Genomic DNA, 21,304 nt, shown 5'->3' on the forward strand with positions numbered 1-21,304 from the left:
TATTTTATTTAGAGACATGATCTCATTGAGTTGCTTAGCACTTTGGTTTTGCTGAGGCCGACGTTGAAATTTAGATTCTCCTGCCTCAGCTTCCCAAGCCACTGGAATTACAGGCCTGCACCAGCAAGCCAGGCAATATGTGACAATTTAAAAAATAATAAAATAGAAGATTTGATGGGTATCAATCTATGCACTTGAGAGAATAAAATGTTCCTTGGGGATGCCCTTTGGTATCACATTGAGCTAAGGACAGGAATATTTCACATGGTGATGATCAGAGCTCATTTGGCAACTGTGTATTGCTAAGTGTTGTTTTCCTCATTACCTCCTGCCCCACCTCCACCTAGGTCTCTCTGTGCCTCAATCCTCTCTTCTTATAAGAACATCAGTCAGTTTTGGTTAAGAGGTCACTCTACTTCAGTATGATCTCAACTTGACAACATCTGCAAACCTTACTTGTAGCTGGGCATGGTGGCACATGCCTACAATCCCAGGTACTTGAGAGGTTGAGACAGGAGGATAATGAGTACAAAGCCAGCCTCAGCAAGTGCCCCTGAGTTCAATCCCCAGTACACCCCCCTCTCGAAAAAGGACCCTACTTCTAAATAAGACCATAATCTTGGGTATTGAGAAAACTTTGATGCACTGTTTTGAGGAACAAAATTCAACCAATAAAATTATCCAAGGCTAAAATAAGTTTTCAAAGCCTATGGATTGGGCAAAATAATACCAAGTCCTGAAATTTTCTTTCCAAATTGACTATAAAAGAAGGTCTTTGGCAGAAATGAGTGTGCCTGATCCTCTGGCCCAGTGAATACTAAACCTGGTTTAAACATGTGCTGTATTGAGGTGCAAAATCAGGTCTCCTTTTCTGCTTGGTACCTTTCCCAGAACAAAATGGTAACCTGTGCTGAGGCTCATCCACCCTGTGATGGTGGCTTAGTAGTGCCTTGCCCAAGAGAGGAGGGCCTTTGCAATGGTTCTTCCTTTCCTGCCTGCACCTTTCCCTCTCTGCTAGATGATTTCATCTTAGTCCTTCTGTCCAGGAATTAAATGGGTTTGGTCTTCTAGATCCTGAATTTCCCCTCCGAACTTTTAGAAATCTGTATTTTCCCCATAGCATGATGATCCAAATGCTTTGCTAGTTCTGGTTGAGATCCGGTTGAGTGACACACTTGTTATTTATGTATACAGCAACAGTGTGCTCCCCTTGGCTGCTTGCCCCTTTAACATGATTTAATATTTCAACACTACACAGAAGATTATAGATTTCATTTCATCTTGAACTACATAATTCATTTTCATATATTAGATCACAAACGATTGGAGAACAGATTCTAATTGGCAGGTCGCCATTTATGATAAATCTAGTAGCAAGTGTTAAGCTCTGACACCTTCCCCTTGAAAAGGCTTTTGAAATAAAATTAAAATTCATCATTTGGAGTTGAATGGTTTATGCTGCTGGGAGCTAATTACCAAGCGCATCTCAGAAGTGTGTGCTTATCTCTCTTCCAGGCCACTTGTCTTAAACTGTAGGCTCTGGGTTCTACAATTTGTGCTAAACCCTTCAGTCGCCAAATGGGATAAGGGCTGTTTGCACAAATTGGATTCTCAGGAGACTTTGGCTTGATCCAGGTGAATGGAAATAGCTGCACCTGCTCATTGTCAGTCCTGGCAGAATTTATCCCAGAGTGTGCTTAATAGCTGTCAACTCTGAGATCTGCCTGAAAGGAGAGAGTGTCACATAACCAAAAAAGCAAAAGCAAAAAAAAAAAAAAAATCAATGAATGGGAAGTTGTTTGATAAAAAAGATTTAGAGAGAACAAAGTTGCTGCCATGAGGTGGCAGTGGACTTTTCAGTCAAGTGGGTTGGGGACCCACAAAAGATGGGACCCACAAAATCCAACAATGGCTTTCTTCTTATCCACATCTGCCCAGGAGATCTGTTGACTCTTAGTAAGAGCAAGTCATAAAGGGATTGCTTTTAATTCTTGGTCTGAGGCAGAAACATTGCCTTAGTTCTTCAAATTCTTTATTTGCAAACACAGCCACACATTGTCTGTGGAATTCTTTATTTTATTATTGAATTGTGCTTAATTGTGCAGTTTATTTGGCATATTCATAAATGCAGGACTCCTAATTTGCTCCATTTCAGTTCCCAGTAATATCCACTTTCCTTAACTCTGAATTCTCTTCCTTTACTCTATTCCTTCTATTATTTTTTTCTTTGGTGCATTGCAGTTATATATAAAAGTGGAATTCATTCTGATATATTCATACATGAACATAACATAGGTTGGTCAACTTCATTCTGCTGGTCCTCCCCAATCCCATCCCTCCTCCCTCCACCTCAATTCTCTTCCTCTACTCCACTGTTTTCCCTCCCATTTCTCCTTTCTATTTTTAACTCTGTGCAATTTTTGACTTTGATTCCGAAGTTCGTAGAAGTAGCCACTCCCTGACTCCACTTCTGCTGTCCTGCCTAATAGTTGTGCTTTTCTGGGTTGGATCTTTCTAACCAGTGTTTTGTTATTTGCATTGTCTTGACTTGGTTTAGCATACTGAGTCCTGTTTTTATCTCTTGCTCTTAATGGCCCTCCATATTGTTTTTATATCAATTATAAACTATGCATATCTTTCCACTTATTCAACTCCATTTGACCACTGGATTATGAGCTTTATGCCTATTATTTTATTTATCACTACCAGTATTTGTCAAATACTTGTGACTTGTACTTCAAGTCTCAAACACCGTAGGTGTTGCTCAACTATTTACCTGATCATACTTTCATGACCTGACCTTAGTTACAAAGTCTTTTTAAACACACTTTTACTGGAAACCACTGTCAATTTATCAGATTTGGCACTTGAGATGTTTTGCTCTCCCTGCCCTTGTCTAGACTTGTAACCAGGTTCCAGGTTTGCATCTTAAATTCATCAATGTTCAACACTAAATGAGTGAGTGCTCCATAAATACTGGTTCAATAAGTAAAATAATGGATGCATTGAAAGGCTTGGAATTTCTGCACTAGTTATGTAAACCTCTGTGCTAATATTCAAAGTGCAATCTCAATACTGACTGCTGAGTACTCTTGAGAAATTTTCTTACTCTTCATGACTTTATCTGTAAAAGAGAGATAATGATACTAATAAACACGAGATGATTGAGGGACAGAACCTAGATGATGTCTGTAAATCTCTGAGCACCCTGCTTGGCGTGTTGTAATGTTAACATGTATTGGTCATTATTTTCATTACATTAGACAATAACATATTCACTAATACACATCATTTTTCACTATTTGTTTACAGTGTGCATTTGATTTATTTTAATGTTTCATTATTACCCTTTTTAATGGTTAGGAATAAAAGGTTTTCCACACATACAATTTTGTATTTATAACAGGCCAGTTTGCAACATCTTTTAAATGCCTGGTAAGTAGGAAACCTCACTAGTGAGGAAGGGCAAAGTTTCTCCTTATTTGGTTTAGCTTGGTTTTCTTTTACAAACGGGTTTAGTCTTGTCCCAAGAAATAATTTATCTATTCATATTTTTACCTAAACATTTGGTTTAATGCTATAAATTTTTAACTATCTGAAACCACTGGATGCCTGAGGCTATTTATGCATTCATTATTATATAGGTATATATAAAAATGAAGGATATTATTTGGTAGAAATATATATGTTGTGATTCACAGCTGGAAAAGGAGCTCACTTTTATTTTGATTTAAAATAAATTATCCAAATGGGTTTTCTTAAAGGATAGTAGGCATGAAGAAAATGGCAGTAAGTCCAAGTTAAAACTGGCTTTTATATCACTTGTAATTGAATCGGTCCAGGGATCACATCCATGTGCTTTTTCTTGAATAAAGGCATAGGTTGTGGGCTGGGGATGTGGCTCAAGCAGTAGTGCGCTCGCCTGGCATGCGTGCGGCCCGGGTTGGATCCTCAGCACCATGTACAGACAAAGATGTTGTATCCACCGATAACTAGAAAATAAATATTAAAAATTCTCTCTCTCTCTCTCTAAAAAAGAAAGGCATAGGTTGTGAAGATAATAGACTTTTATTTGTTGACCACTCAACAGGTAGCATTAGATAAAATGCAAATGAGCACTTATACAAAGAAGTAGATACTGCATTACAGATAATGAATATACAACCTAATCAAAGAGTTTTGCTCCTCCAGAAGTTTCTACTGTAAGTATAAAATCTGCTTATCTTATTCAGAACATTAGTGGTACAATATATGTCAGGCTGTATGTTGATATGTATCAGTATAATGCTATTAATAATATAAAATATATATTTTTGTATCAGCTCTGGTTAATTTGTAATTCATTTAGAACTAAAAATAAATAAAAACAACAAAAAATAAAAGTTAGCTTGTCTCTTGCTATGGTTTGCATCTAGAAAAATCTTCTGAAAATATCATGCATTAGGCATTATAGCAATGTTCAGAGGTAAAAATATTGGATAATATGAGCTCTAACTCCATCAACAGATTAATCCATTTGATGTTTTAATAATTTGGTTGTAACTGAAGGCAGGTAGGTGTGGCTGGAGGGGTGGGTAGGTTTGGCAGGGTGCAGCCTTGGACTCTGTCTTTCATTGTTTTTTCTCTTTCTCTCTCTCCTTTTCAGCCGCCATAAGCTCAGTAGTTTTCCTCCATCATGCCACTCTGCCATGTTTCTGCCTTGGAGCCAGTCAACCATGGAATGTAACTGTAAGTCAAAATAATTTTTTACTCCTCCGAATTGTTCTTGTTAGGTATTATGATTACAATGACAACAAGTTGAATAACACATCTTTATTTGGGAATATGTAGAAATCATGATCATGATGTTGCCTAAATTCTGAATTTTTATTTCCTTCTTCCCTGCTTTTCCCAGGGATCAAAAGCACAGGCAAAGGTAAAAATAGTGGTACGTTTTGCAAGGTAACTTCCTGTGAGTATGAAACTTTTTTGAGAATTCCTTGCCTTTTTAGACTTGCTTTATGAGCCTTTCAATATATGTAAGAATGATTATACATAATTTTAATTTCTTATGTTAATTTTTCCTTGAATTTTGTGTATGGATGTATCTACTCATTTTCCCCATTTTTCTACCCCTTCCTGGATACATACAGTTTTAATCAATTGAATATGTCCTTAGTTTCTTTGCAGATTTCATAATACAAATATAGCATACACATTTCTCACCCAAGGGGAAATTTCTTTTGGGGGAAAAATCACTCTTTGCTACTAATAGCAACTGCATTATTTGACAAAGTCTATCTGGATAAATAAAGGAATACTTTCAATGACCTGACAGTTTAGGCTCAATTATAAGCTTTTATAAAATAACAAGGAAGAAAGAATTGTGTTCTATAGGGAATATAGCTTCAACATATAATTTCAGTGCTAAATATATTTGAAATTAAAATTATGAAAACAACAATGCACTAATGGAAGCATGTGTCCCTGAAGGTTGTAGCATTACCATCATCAATTAGCCTAGTCATAGAGCCAGTGTTCTTTGTCTAAACCAACTTGACTAAGTATGTGAATATTTGGTGCCGTTGAATAAACATGAGTTTCATAAAACTAAGTTTATCAATAAGATCTAAGCAATTTTGTCTGTACCACATACTTTAGCTATCTAGGCATAAAAACAAACAAACTTGGCAAGTTTTGGAAAAAAAGCCATGTTAGTAGATCTTTTCCAGGGATTGACAGAGACTAATGCTTTTTTGGAAGCTTGAGATCAATGACTTTTATTCAGCCAATAGTTTTTTTTTTTTTTCCTCATTTGAATCAATTGGAATATAACTAGTACATGGATTTTCATTCTACTTGATTTCAAAGGTTATAGATCTGTGGAATGAAATGAAATGTTATACCTTGGTGGCAGATGAATGATGCATAGGTAGACAGATGACTAATTTCATTAAAAACTCATTAAATATAGTTGTTTAGACAACATGGGTAAAACTTGGTATGTTAGCTTCTTATCACTGACATAGTCAACTTATGAAGAGAAAAAGTTTATTGGGGGTCAATTTTGAAAGTTCTAGCTCTTGGTAAATTGGCCTCATTGATTTGGGGCCTATGGCAAGGCCACACAACATGGCGGAAGTACATGGCCGAGCACAAGAGCTCACCTTATGGCCAGAAAGCAGGAGAGTTTGATAGCAGGGTTGGAACACATCCCCAGTGACCTAAAGTCTCTGTCCTTTAGAGGATTTCATCTTCTCTCAATAGTGTGAAGCTGGGGACCACACTTTTAATACATGGACCTTTGTGAAATATTTAAGACACCCCTTGGTATTATCAATGAACTACATCTTTGATGAAGTGGAATTGAAGACAAAACGATCTAAAAATGATTTAAGTGAATATTCTACAGTTGACAACTTTGAACAAAAGACATTTCTTACATTATGTGTGCATTTGTCAAGAGACATATTTTTCATTTTACTAATACATAATACATGTATTAGGTACAAGGGATTATGAGTGAGATGCAGTAATTAGCAAATGTAGAAAAAAAGAGTAATTTAAATGATTGCAGTATTTGTATTGTTGTGTAACAAATCCCCACAGACTTAGCTGATTAAAACAGCAAACGTTTTACTTGGGGGAAGGTATTCCACACAGAAAAACAACATTGGTCTAGCAAGTATTTGGATGGTTCAAAGAATAAAGATGGCTGAAGGGGACTAATACTGGGCACAAGCAGGAAAGGTTGAGGTCACAGTAATAGATGTGGGACACTGAAAGGATTTGATGAGAGGAATGAATCAATTTACTAAAGTTTTAACCAATGAATGCCTTGGCTTTTATGTTGAGGTATGTAATGTGAATGAGGGTAGAAACAGGGAGATCAGGAAACTATTTAATTAATCTAGATAAGAGATTACATTTTTTAGATCAAGATGGGTGAAGCATAATAACATTCAAAATATACTCTGGTAGCATCAATAAGACATGATGATAGAATGGATGTGTGGACTGAGAACAAGAAGACAAGGATGTTTTCAAAGTATTCTAACCTAAATTATGGGAAATCTACTTACTGAGATAAAGAAGACTGTGGCAGCAGGGAAACTTTGTTTGAAGTTTCTTGTCACATTTTGCCTTAGTTTAGACTTATAAGAAAGTAAAAATTGGAATAATACTGTAAAGACATGTAATGTATGATGGGTTTGCTCAGGAAAATGAGTGAACACAGGGAAAAGAGAGCTGGGGAAGTTCTGATACATTATTGTATTGGCCAACTCTAAAGATCACTTGTACCTTGAATAGATGGGTGGCATGAAATGCACCTCAGGAAGGTCTGATTTGGAAGGAGAAAAGAATAAGTATATCTTCATTGTCATTGGACCTCAAAGTGCTACATTTCTGCATATATGGGTTTCTAAACATGCATGCAGGATTATCAAATAGGTTGCCACAGAATACTATAGCAATAGAAACCAGAGCAGGAAATCACCCCTCTTTGAACTACATATTTTGAGATCTTCCTGCATTGAGAAGCCCCTTCAGTCACAAACTTTGTAATTATTCAGTTCAAGAGGGTTTATAAAGAAATATCTTTTCACTGAGTACAGTGGTGCACACCTGTAATCCCAATGGCTTGGGAGACTGAGGCAGGAGAATCACAAGTTCAAAGCCAGCCTCAGCAACTCATCAAGGGCTTAAGCAAGTTAGCAAAACCTTGTCTCAAAATAATAATAATAATAATAATAATAATAACAACAACAACAACAACAACAATAATAATGGCTGGGGATGTGGTTCTGTGTTTGAGTGCCCTGGGTTCAAACCCTGGCACTAAATAAATAAATTATTAAATAAATATCAATCAATCAATCAATCATGTTTACCATCAATGAACCTGATTCTGAAGTTGAGAGGGATATTGTTCAGCAACCATAACTGTTCCTTTACTAGATTTTCTTTACCCTGGGAACAGTATTTCATTGACTGTGGGTTAGTTTCCTGAAAAATTGTTACCCATCTTCAGGCTTGAGGGGTCTGAATGATTGGTATTCTTGTCCCTGTTAAACCCTGGTCCATGCAACTATCCATTCATTACTGTTATTTGGAAGAGAAGAAAAAAAAGACATTTGTATGAATTATCAGAGATTTAGACATAGTCTTTCTGGCTCCATATATGTAGAATATTAAGTAACTAGCATTGATTATTCTCCATACATAGAGAGATCTTTTTTGTTTGAGGACCCCTAAAAAGAGGTATATTTGGGAAAAGTTTTAATTTCAAATTCACTGAGTTATTTGTGGTATCCAATGGTAGAAGTGTTTAATTTGAAATACAGTCATCTAATTCAGCACAACTCAAAACGGGCAAGGAAAGCACAAACTCTGCAGAGTCATGGTGTATGAATCCATCTTGGATCCTCTGCTTCCTAGACCTGAGTGACCAAGGTGTAGACACAGAACACAGTTTCCTATTCCATGCTTTGGTATATGAAACCGCACTGTGGAGAACAGAGCACCATTACCCTGGGATGTTGCCTTTGGTCTGATGCCTTCAGAGAGACTTGAATAAGCCATTTCACTCTTCTGTTGAACTGTTTCTAATAATGGGATATAAGGTAACACCATTGCAGCCCATGGAAAAGAAGGAAATCTATGCATCTGATCCATGTGGAGTTTCCAAAATTACACAAAGTAACATTGGAGCATGTTCTTAAAGTTTCTATTGTTGATAATAAAGCAATATTTATTTGTATACGGCAAAAGTCACCCTGCAACTATTAGCATTATCATTTTATGTATGAAAAGAAAAAAATTTTAAAAAAGTAGTGAAAAAAGAAACTTGGTTAGAATTTAATATGATGCTCTTCTTGTTCTTAGAGAATTCTGGAGAAATTGTCCATTCTATTTTATTTAACAGAATAGTGGAGTACAATTATTTTTCACTCCTTTTTGTAGGTTTGATATTATTATAATATGGAAACACTGTGACATTATGATGCTGTATTCTTCTAGCAGAACATAGTTCTCTCAAAAGTTTGTACTTAAAACTAGTTTCCTCCTTATTTGAATTAATTTATTTCAGTGTATAATATATACATATATATTATATATACACATATATATACAAAATATTCCAGAAGATAAATTTGATACTTCTTTTTCCAGTAACCTCCCTGCTGCTTTTAGCAGCTTCCAATATAAATAAAAAGCCTTCATGTGCCCCCCAAATATTTCATATTTTCTGTGTCACCAGTTGTTGGAATTCCCTCCTGGGTCATATAGAAATAGCCCTGCTCATGCATCCTATGAATAATCTTTCTTTAACTCTTAGAATCTAAAGCAGTTCCAGTTATTCTTTCATTGATGTTCTCTACTTTGGTTATTTTTTTAAAAAAAAACACTCTTATGATATACTGCTTAGAATTGAGTGTCCCTGGATGCCATTTTATTATTTTCCTCATGTTCCTAACTTTCTCATAGCCATTTCTATAACAGATATTTTTCTGATCTGACATACGTTCCAGCCTCTCTCAATTTAATATTATCAAAAAATGTCATTAACATGCTGTGCACACCCTCTTACAGATCATTAGTACCAAACCTGAAGGAGTTCACTGAATATTTCCCCCAGAAGGCTTTAGGACCTATTCATCATTGCCCTTTACTTATGATCTTTAAGTTCATTTTGAATTCAAGTGACTGCATTATTCCCTGGGACAATCTGAACAGAATTTATAAGGAAAACTGCAGGATCCTTGTCTTCCCAAGGTCTTAAAAGGTATTCTAAAGATAATCAATGTGAATATCTTCATCTGTCTGTGTATATTACATAGCATATCAATAATAAATTATTGTGCTTGTAATTTAAGTATTCCACAACTGCTTAGTTTTTTTCTGTTTTTCCTTTTTCCTCTTTTGGCACTTGTATTTTAAACTAAAATTCATCAAATGCCTGACACAATCAATCCTGTTGGATAATAGCCATTTCTCTGACAACCCCTTTACATATCTTGCTCTGAAAATTTCTTTGGATATTTTGTTCTCATTTAAAACACCCTCTTTCACACTTTATCTCGTTATCTCACATTTTTTATGCATCTGGACTTTTAATTGCTTTCTATTTTTGAATCTGTGTATATATTCATATTGAATTCTATCCTATTTGATTAGGGCTGCTATAACCTATAGACTGGGTAGCTTAAGCAACAATTTTGAAGGCTGAAAGTTCAAAATCAAGGCACGTGCACTGAGCATATCTGGTGAGGGAGCCTGATGGTTCATAGGTAGTCATTGTGCTCTCTCCTCATGTGGCAGCGCTTACAGAGACCTTGGTCTCACTTCAATGCTCCATTTCCCTACTTTTCCCTCCAAGCTCTGATTTTCCATACAGCAGAGGAACAAGTCGTAACTGGATTGATTGCTCATGTTTTCTATGATGTGATTGACACATGCATAACTTTTGCTCCAGTATTTCTAAATTTAAATGACATGCACACTGGATAAGAGTGAGACTGTGCCACTGTGGCTGTCAATCAATGCTAGTCCTTCTACCTTTGTCCCTTCCTTGCCACATACCAGCAAGGTAGTACATTTTTTCTTAACTAATTGAGATTAAATAATACAGCATATTTTAAAATTCACTTTGTCTAAATATAAATTATCGTTTTACAGATCCCAAATAGGGAACATTATTTTTTTTTTTTAGGTTTCCAGTTAATTGTGTTAATACTATGGAAAACGAGACTCAGATTTTGAAATGTCATTCCTCTCAGCTTTTAAACCTGGAATCATTTTATCTTGGTCTTCGATTCACTTGACACTTCTGTGTTGTCTACTTTTCTCTAAACTAATTCATCTTCTTACTCTAATTCTTATAACATTAATGTAACTAGTCACAGCACAATTATAGCATTTATTACATGACACTTATCTTAGATTGGATTATTACAGATTGCAAACAATTCAAAGCAAGAGGCATATATTTAACAATGTCTAGGACAGCAGGGTGCCATTCTGTTTAAATCCTTTTTAACATACAGAACTAAATAAATGATAGCTAATCATTTTAACTAAGGAGCTCAATAAAATACCACAGTATGCAGGGGCATTAACAATTAATTTGATCTATAAACATTTGCATAATATGCAAAATGTGTCTAATCATACAAATCATAAAGACTCCCGATTTCCAGTTCTGTGTTCAACTACATCTAATGTTTATAAAGTAGGTCATATGAGCCCAACAGTGTGTTCAGGTAATAGATACACAACTGCTTCCTTTTCCAGAGAAACTTATAATTTGTTTATTAACTTGTTTATCAGTCAAAGTCTACCAATAAACATTGAGAGATTATCAGCTGCAATTCCAAAGTTATTTCTTGTGTTAGGTAAAGGCTATGCTGATCCCTTAAATGTGAATATACTTATGTAACAGGGAGCAGGGGCATTGATTAGGCAAGTAGGAAACACCTGTCTCCAAGCACATAACTGCTTTTTAGGATGGGTACAATTATCTCTTACATTGAATGATCCTTTGTTTCACTGAGCACTTCAAAATTAAGCCCTGTGTTTCCCAGTAACATCAATGAAAAAGACAGGTTTTTGTGACTAATAGAATAAGAAGAATGTAGATTCCCTAGGGACAAACTGCGAGAGAGTGAGTATGGGGTACAAACTGAGAGAGAGTGGGGCTGGGGTGCAAATAAAAGCAAGACAGAGCTGAAGAAAACATCAAAGAGGTAGAGAGATGAGTGCTGCTCCACCTGAACTCTCTTCAATACCCCCCCACTTAATAATACTAATAATAAAATAATAATGATAATAAAAGATTTAAAACTCACAAATGCACAGTGGGATTGAACATGTCAAGAAATAACCAAAAGCTGAATTCCTTATCTTCGATGGCACAGGACATGATTCTTGGGAAAAGACCTAGAGAGTAATAATTACTGAGAGACTTACTGGATATTTGGCTACCTGGGATTGAACATATATTTCAAAGAGGGATTATGGGCTTCCAGAAGCCAAACTTTCAAGGTACAAATCAAGATCAGTTTCCAGGTGTCAGAGTGTTAAATTTTACTTTTTCTAGCTCCTCACAGAACTCTTGGAAAACACACACCCACAAGCACACACACACTCATTTCTACATGTGTGCACCTATATAGCATATATTATGCTTTATGCCTTCTATATTTTATATTCTGCATATTCTGAACCAGCTAAGTTGATTACATGAGAGTTTTAAAATTCCAAGGAAGAATGAGAAGTTTATTAGGAAAAAAAATGCTTTTCTATGTAGTGGTCTTCAAAAATGAATAAGATTTGGTCAGGAGGAATTTATAGAAAGGGTATTCCAGGTGGACAACATAGTGTGAGCAAAGGCTAGAAGCTTTATCGAGTCTCCCCCTGTGAGGAAGTCATATAATAGTTAACTAGAAGAATAATTCCATTTTGCCTCCATGAGTGGCTGACCTTAATTTTAGGTAACATTTTACATATTATGTTACATATTATGTTTACATATTAACATTTTACATATTATGTCCATGTAGTCTTCATACTTTCCTAATTCCTCTCAATAATTTCAAGAGTAAAGGAAAATTTCCATTGAGAGATAATTGAGCAGTCAACTTTTTCAGTTGCTTAGGGGACAGAACAGTAGATTTAACTATAGTTGGCTTTCTGTATCCATGGGTTCTGAATTCAGATTCAACTAATTGTAGGAATATATAATATATATATCATATACACACATATATATATTTTAAATCTTGTCTCTTCAGAGGTGTAGACTTTCTTATTGTCATTATTGCTAAACAATGCAATGTAACAATTCTTTGCAGGCAGTTAAATTATATTAGTTATAAATAACCAAGAGATGATTTAAAATATATGGGAATATGTTCATAGGATATATACAATTACTATGTCATTATATAAAGGAGACTTGAGCATCTGCCAATTTTGGTATATACATAGAGTTCTGGAACTGATCCCCCGAGGATATGGGGAATGATATTATAACTTCATGCCAGGTTGTCTACTTGAAAAGCATTTTATGTCATCTAGAGTACCCCACAAATTCAGTACAATCTATCTCTAGCTATTATATTTCTTATCTCCTAGCAAGTAGGGGCAGGGTAAAGAGAGTTAAAACCTTAGATCTTGATACCAAATAGACCTCAAAATAGTTACATTGTTATGAGTAAGTGTAATAATATGGCCTGGAATTAACTTCTTTATCATATTTTTATCATCTATTATATAAAAAAGTCACTCTCAAACTGTGGATGATAAACATGAAAAGTAATGTACTCACAGCTTTTATAAGCAGGTTAAAGAAGGCTTTAATAATTTCATTTTAACATGTAATATTTATATTTTGATTGAATTTCTAACTTTTAGACAAAACAGGCTAACACTGAAATATTTTGTGTATTAGATGCAGTACTTTGCATATTCCACATATTGTATTAATTCTACCATTTTAGCTCACTGTTATATTGAGTATTGAAAAGTAAGGAACTAAACTAACCATCCAAATTAATGAACAGCATTTTGACCTGTTACAATATATCATATTCTTTGCAAGAATTTTATATTTTCATTTTAAAAGTAGATTTTTGTCAATATTTTCATATTATCAGCATTAATACATGGGTAACTAAGAGAATAGAAAACTGAAATACTCTGCTCTATATCACCTGCCTACCAAGTGATGCAGCAGAAGTGATACCCAGATAGATTGATTTTAGAGCCCATACTACAGTTGGCAAAAGTTTTTGGAAAGTGATAGGTAATAAACACTTCAGCTTTATAGGACATAGAGTCTCTGTAATAAGAATTCAATTTGGACTGTTGTACCACAGAAGCAGCCATAGATAATATCCAAAGGGATGAGTGTGGCTATGTTCCAATAAATCTTTATTTACAAAAGCAAGCAGTGGGCCAGGTTTAAACCATGGACTATAGTTTATGAGCTATTTCTCCAGGAAAGTAATAACACATGCTGATACACAGCACCATTTATGCAGATTTAAAAGTGTATGGCACTATTAAAAAGAAATGTTATAATAAAGGTCAACATCAGGCCTTCTAAACTATAATTCAATGTGGCAAGTACTTTTTCTTTAGAAAGCATATTTGTTTTAGTGGCACCTTGAACATTTGTTATGTAGTACAAGAAATCCCACTTGAAAACTAGATCCATATAACACTTAGATTACTTGTTTATTTCCAGGCAATTTATTACAATATACTGGCTGAACAAATGACAATTCACTAATTTAATAATACTTTACTGAAGACATAATAGCATTGTCATTGCTACTAAGTATAGAAAATTGCGCAATAAAGAGTTTGTACTTTAAGGAATCAAAGAATGGTGAAAGAGAGTAGATATGAAAACAACCTATTTATAATTCCATAGGATATGTGCAATGATAAATATAAGATCACAGAAGTTGTGATGAAATTTTCACACAAACATGATGTTTGAGATGATTCGTGTTGGAAGAGTTCGCCTCATAAAGGAATAAAAAACAATGGCAAGTGGAAATATACAGGACCACCGTTGCATGGGAAAGCATGGAGAGCAATGAGAAATGTAACTGAGAGGGGATGTCTGGGGAGAGATGCAGGAGAAAGAGAAGTTACCAGAGACAGATTGCAGAGAATATTCAGGTCAGACTTTAGGAATACTTTTGCCAGGAAGCAATGGACTTCTTTAAGTAGACAGTGATTTAATCAAGTTAGGAAATTAGTTTTTCAAATTATTGATGTTATTTGAGTAATATTTTTAGAGGATTTGCTCTTGTGCTGCATGGGCCCAGAAGTTCATGCCATTGCCATTTCTGCCTGTGCTACTAATCCTCTATGTTTTTATTTTCTCCATGGTTTACTCTTTCCAGAATGCCATTTAGTTGAAATACAAGGTGTACACATTCAGATTTGCTTCTTTCACACACTAATATATCATTAAAGTTTCTCTATGGATTTTCATGGATTGATAGCCCTTTTACTTCTTATCACTCAACATTATTACATTACGTAGAATTGGCATAGTTTATTGATCCATTCACTTTCTGAAGGACATCTTAGTCACTTTTAGTTTGGGGCAATTATGAATAGCAATGCTATAAACATCCATGGTTTTTTTTGTAGATAAGAGTTTTTCATTCATTTGAGCACTTATATGTGGGATCATGTGATAAGAGTACTTTTAGTATTCTAAGAAGCTTCCAAACTGTCCTACAAAATGAGTGCACTATTTTGTTTTCCGTTCAGTAATGAGAAAGATTCCTGGTTCTCCACATCCTCACCAATATTTGGTGTGGCCAGTGTTTGGGATTTTGGCCATGATAGAAGTGTAGCAGTGTATAACTGTTGTTTTAGTTTGCTGTTTCTTAATGACAAATGTTATTGTTTGTATCTGGAATGTCTTCCCAATATAGCTCAATCTTTTTGAAAGCCTGATGTGCTATGCAGCTTCAGATGTGAAGATCTTAGGCAAAGATTAGGGCTCTGACCCCATGAGTGGATTTATTCAACTGGTAGATTAATCCATTGATAGCTGAATGAATTATTAGGTGGTAACTCTAGGCAGGTGGGGCATTACTGGAGGAAGTATGTCCCTGGGGAGTGGCATTGGGGAATATATCTAACCCTGATCTCTCCCCATCTCCTGCTTTCTGTCTTCTATAAGTTGAGCAGGTTTTCTCCACCATAGCTGTCTGCCATGACACTCTTTGCTTTACCTTGGCAGAACAATGGAACAGATAACCATGGACTAAGATCTCTGAAACTGTGAACCCCAGAAAAACTTTTCCTCCTGTAAATTGTTCTTGTCAGTATTTTGGTCACAGTAATGAAACACTGACTAGCACAACATATGTTGTTGAACAACTTTTCAAATGCTTATTTGCCATCTGTATATCTTCATCGATGAGATGTCTGTTTAAGCCTTTTGCCCATTTTTTTAATTGGGCTTCTCTGCATTTTTTATCTCACTCTAATTGTTTTTCTGCTTTGTACACAAATCTGAACTTACTATGATATTGCTTTTGTGAAGAAAGCCTTTCAACAACTGTGACTGCTCTGAGGATAAGAGACCAACATTATCTGGACATACCTTTGCCAAGTTTCTCAGCCCGCTCTGTTCCCTCCCTTCTTATCTTTGTACTACTGAGGTCACTGTCTTTCATTCTTCACATGGGTCACATTTACGCTAGCTTGAGGGCATCCTCAGGTTTTCTCTATCCCAACAGGTGTCCACCTTTTAGCTAAAGAACTTGTCATAAAATTTCCATTTCAATTTACTTTCTCAAGGAAGTAAATTTTTGAGTTCAACAAATTAAGGTGATTTTGTAGCTATAATACTGATTTACTGATCTTGTTTTATGATGCTTATTAACTTATTGAAATCATATTTGGATACATGTTAAATTGCTCACAGGCACATTCTCTGTCAATTCCATCAGGACACTATCATTTAGAAGTACAACAGTACCTTGTCTATAGTAGGCCTTCATATTTGCTCAACTTGATCAATGAGTGAAGTTAGAGAAACATGGTTTAAATCCTGATTCCTCCATTTGTTAGCTGGAACATCTAAGGTAAAACTTTTGAGCAATTTAGTTTTAGATATTACCTGAAAGAAATTATAGATAATAATTCCTATTTGATAGATTTGGTTTTTAAGGGTTAATTACATTTGAGTGGTTTGCAATCCATAAAACACGTTGTACAAAATGTGTTTTATACATGACTGTGTAATTTTCAGAGTTGTATTTAAAGTAGAACTTCAAATGATTAATAAACATTTAATGGTTGATAGGCTTGCATATGGATGTTCGAATTTCTTATTTTTATTCCAAAAACTAGTGTTCAAATTAGAATGGAATAAGCTTGTTTCCAGTTGTGATTCTTTCAACACACATTTTAGGCCTTGTCTGCTTTTCCCACCATCTGTATTCTGCAGGGTTAGGATGATAATCATTTTATAGACTTAAGAGAACAGTTTCATATTATCCATTTTAACTGATTGCTCACTTCAGCAGAGTAATCATTTGAGAATCTGTTAATGATCCCCTCTCACAGCTTTTATAGACACAGCACCACATATCAAGAATCTGTAACATCTAAATATCCAATATTGTGTTTAATGGCGAGAAGAGATTTGTCCAAAAGAATCAAGGAAAGCAAAAACCACAATCAGCATCATATAAAAGGTACAAATTAGCATCAAGAAACATAATTAGCTAGCAATTTTGATCTGTCATATGTATGTTGATAATATGCTTCTCTAATGTGAATATAGAGTGGTTCTTTACTTTATGCAGATGCATCCGCCTGCCATGGGGAATATGCCTGTATGTGCTTGACTCTTCCTTCTTTGTGGCAGCCAAAATAAATAAAGCAAATCCGCCTCCTGGAGAGCACTGCCAGAATATCTGCAGACCATCTATCCTCATCTCCCAGGCAGTATATATGCCACTCTCTGTATTTACTTTGGGAAACTTCTTTCTAATTTTTTTTTTCTCTTTTTCTCTTCTTGCCTCAACTTTGGTCTTGACTTAAATCATTCTATTTGACAGACATGGTATCTTTCCATGCAGTGGTTCAAAGTTGTCAATATCAGTTAATATTTTACCTTTTTCAACGTGTGACTGCATATCATAAATGCACTAAGAGCCAGGTCCCTCTTGACTCAGGATTAGAAGCCATAATTTTACTTTATCTCTTTTACTTCTTGACTCTGTCTCTCTTCATTTGCCAACCATTCTGTTTTCACTTCATTTTTTTTTCTCCCTTAATTCTCAAATTCATTAATTCATTACTTTGTGTTACATGTCTTTGTTATCATTTTAGCTTTATCCTCCCTTGCTTTATACATTTCCCTATGTTCATACAATTTTGCTGAAAAGAATTAGAGAATTGCATTTAGTTAAAAATACATTACATGTATATTTGCAAAGAAAATTAGTTATTCTTTTTTTTTTTCAGCCAGTTGTTGTGAAACTATGGACATTCTTTGTTTTCCCCTAAAGGATGGCAGCAAGGGACAAAGCACAACTTTCAACCCCTGCCTCTTTCACATAATTCACTTTTTGTTTTGGTTTTAAAATTCTTTTTCACTATTTTCATTACTAAATAATGGCCTCTTGAACTTAAAGTATAAGAACTTTATCCAAATCTAGTGTTTCAGAATTCTAAATTTCCTACTGAAATTATATATATATATATATATATATATATATATATATATATATATATATATATATATAATGTGTATATATGTATATATATGTTTATATATTCAGCATCTGTTTAGGAGTTGCCAAGAGTGCCTTTCTTGAACTTTCTCTAATCGCCTAACAGCTATGCTGTGAGCATTTGGAATCCATCCACTAGTGCAGTAATTGCTCTAAAAGAAGACAGTGTGAGAGCAATCAAGACTCTAAATTGTGGAATTAAGACATTTTAGATCCCCCAAATCCCCTAGCGCCTAATGTTATTTTTTTGACTGTTTCTTCAAAGGGCAGTAACAAAATGTGTGAAATAACTTTTGACATTAAACATGCAGAATGGGAGGCATGTTGAGGATGTTTTTTCCTCTTACTATATTCTTTCTTGGGTTATTTTATAGTTTAGAAATGTCTCAACTGGGTTCTAATTTTGTAGTGTGCTGTTCCTTTTATGTTTTATTTTGGAACACTATATAGCCATTGAGAGGCTATCAAACATAAACTTCTAAAGTTTTGACCTCATGCAGTTAATTAGGGACAAGTTCTCAGTTATTAAAAATAAGTATTATTCTATCTGAATGAATTCCTTCAAAATTGTAAAAATAAAATAAAACAGACTATTTGGGTATAGATTCTAATTTTAATAAGACAAATTGGAAAAGTTCTGGCTACACTGAAATATCAAGTTTTAAATAGAAAACTTTAGCATTTGGGAAAGTTTATATAGTTTTTACTTAGATTAGAATCTTTTCTTAGTATGGAAATACTGCCCTTGAATGTCCATGACAATCTAATAGGTAGTATTAATATCCTTTAAAAATTGATTTAACTTAATTATTCTTTAGCCAACTCCCTAATTATCCATTCATACTTATTCATTCATTTATTGTTTTTTTTACTTGTTAAATTAACAATATTCATTTATTGTCTTTGTTTTCTGCTCATTTTTGTAATGCTAGTTTTGAGGACATGTTTTCTTCTCCTGTCTTGTTTAGCTTATGATGTGTATTTGAAAATACATATTTTCTTGTCTCCATTCCTGTAATACAACTCTAGTCAAGGAATCTCTCTCTCTTCATTGTTTGGTATTGCCCTAGTGTTACAGATGAGAAACTGAGGCAAAAGGTCAATGAGCAAGGCTTCCTAGGTAAAAGAACTACTGCAAACAAGTACCTAAGCCATATACAGAGAAAAGCAGATTTCAGGTTTGGTTAAATTCTTGAATTTAAACAAACTCAATCTTTTAAGCTTCTGTATTACAACAGCTTAACTTAACCTAGCTCATACAAATGTCCATCTCTTAATATAGAAGAAAAGGGATTCATTGGCATTCAGTAAGAGCTGAGTAAATAATCACTTTCATTATTACTTCTGTAAGATAAAATTTTACCCCTTCTTCAAGGTTTGCTAAATGCTATTTTCATTACCTTTCTTCCTTATTGCTCCCTGGAAGAAAATAATATCCCCTTTTCATAGCTGTTAATGATTTAGCTGTCTTTAACAGTGCTTTAATTTAAAATGTATATTTCACATATTTTTATGTGTGCATATGGTCTATATATACACATTGCTAAAACTTAATTTCAGTGGAGCAAGAGATTTTGTCTTCTTCTACCATCTAATTTTCTACAACAATGATGATTATATATTTGGCACTGAATTAGTATTTGAAGAATAAATTTCCTTTAAGATTTCATAGGTTATGAAAAAATACACCTGTTATCTGTACTCTTATTTTCCAATCTGTGAATTCCCAGCCCGTGGTCTATGTGATTATGATGTTCTCTACTACATGAATGTGGAAAATGGAGCTGTTGACTACCAAGGGAGCTGCCCTCAGTTGTAAGACAGGTGATTCCAGCTCTTCAGCCATTAAGGGAAATCACTTCATATTTGTACCCAAAAATATGCATAATCTCTAGAAAGTGCAGTATTTTGTATTGCTTTGTTAAAGTTGGATCTGAGATAGTAAGACTGAGCATGTCAACCATCTAACAAGACTGTTTTAATTCACTTATCAGCACAGGCCTCTCTTCTGGAAACCGTACAAAGTCTAGTGAGCAGGGCAGTTAGTTTTTGGACAAATAACTCAACCACACTCTCCTGAGATTTACTTCATGCCTTTCCAAAAGCCCATCATTCCAATCCCCAATTTATACTTGCACTTGAAATCCAAATCCGATTCTTCAGAAACATCTGCTGAACCAGCTGTTCTCTATTCTTTCAGTCAGTATTGTTCCAAAGCAAGGCTAAAATACCACCTTACTCTTGAGATTTAAAGTTTGCTTTCTGAAGTTCCATAATCCCCTGTGATGCTTCCTAAATTGATCTAGGTGTTCATTCATTTTTCATTCATTGATCCACTAAAGTATTAATTAAATTTATTGTTTACTGAGTCCCTGAAATGTGTTGGCATGGTGCTAAGTACAAAGTAAGACTGGAGAATAGATTTGTAATATCAGGTCATTTTATGCAGGCAGTTACTCCACCTCAGCTAAACTTGTGAGAGCCCACATAAAATGGGTTATGTATTGATTCTAGGTTACCATAGCTAGTAAGAGATGGAAGGTTTAGCAAAGTTACTATGGTAACCTAGAATCAATGCATAACCCATTTTACTGTGGTAGGTTACCATTAAGCCATCTCCAAACCCTCAACATAATGTGGCTGACCTTGGATCCATCTTTGTTTTTAGGATTAGTGGAAGTTTATTCATATTGTCAGAGCATGTATGAAAGAGGTAATTCTGAGCAACTCCTTTTATCCAGACTGCCATTGCTAGCAAGTTGCATGGTGAGTGTATCTGGACACAGTGCACTGTAGTGCCAAATCTGTTACTTTGGGTTCTGCCCATGAATTGAAACAGTGTCACGGATACCTGTGATTTCACTAAGCTATGGCTCAGGTAATTAGCATCTCCAAATCTGCTCTCATGTTTACTACCCTGATGCAGAAATTGTGCACCATTTAGCATTTTGCAAAACTGGCTATTTATTTAACTTGTTTAATATATTAATGCTGATGAACATTTTCTTTGTTCTCAATATTTAACTCCCCAATGCTTTCCC

This window comes from Urocitellus parryii, chromosome 6 (assembly GCF_045843805.1).
Source record: "Urocitellus parryii isolate mUroPar1 chromosome 6, mUroPar1.hap1, whole genome shotgun sequence".
Taxonomy (NCBI): Eukaryota; Metazoa; Chordata; class Mammalia; order Rodentia; family Sciuridae; genus Urocitellus; species Urocitellus parryii.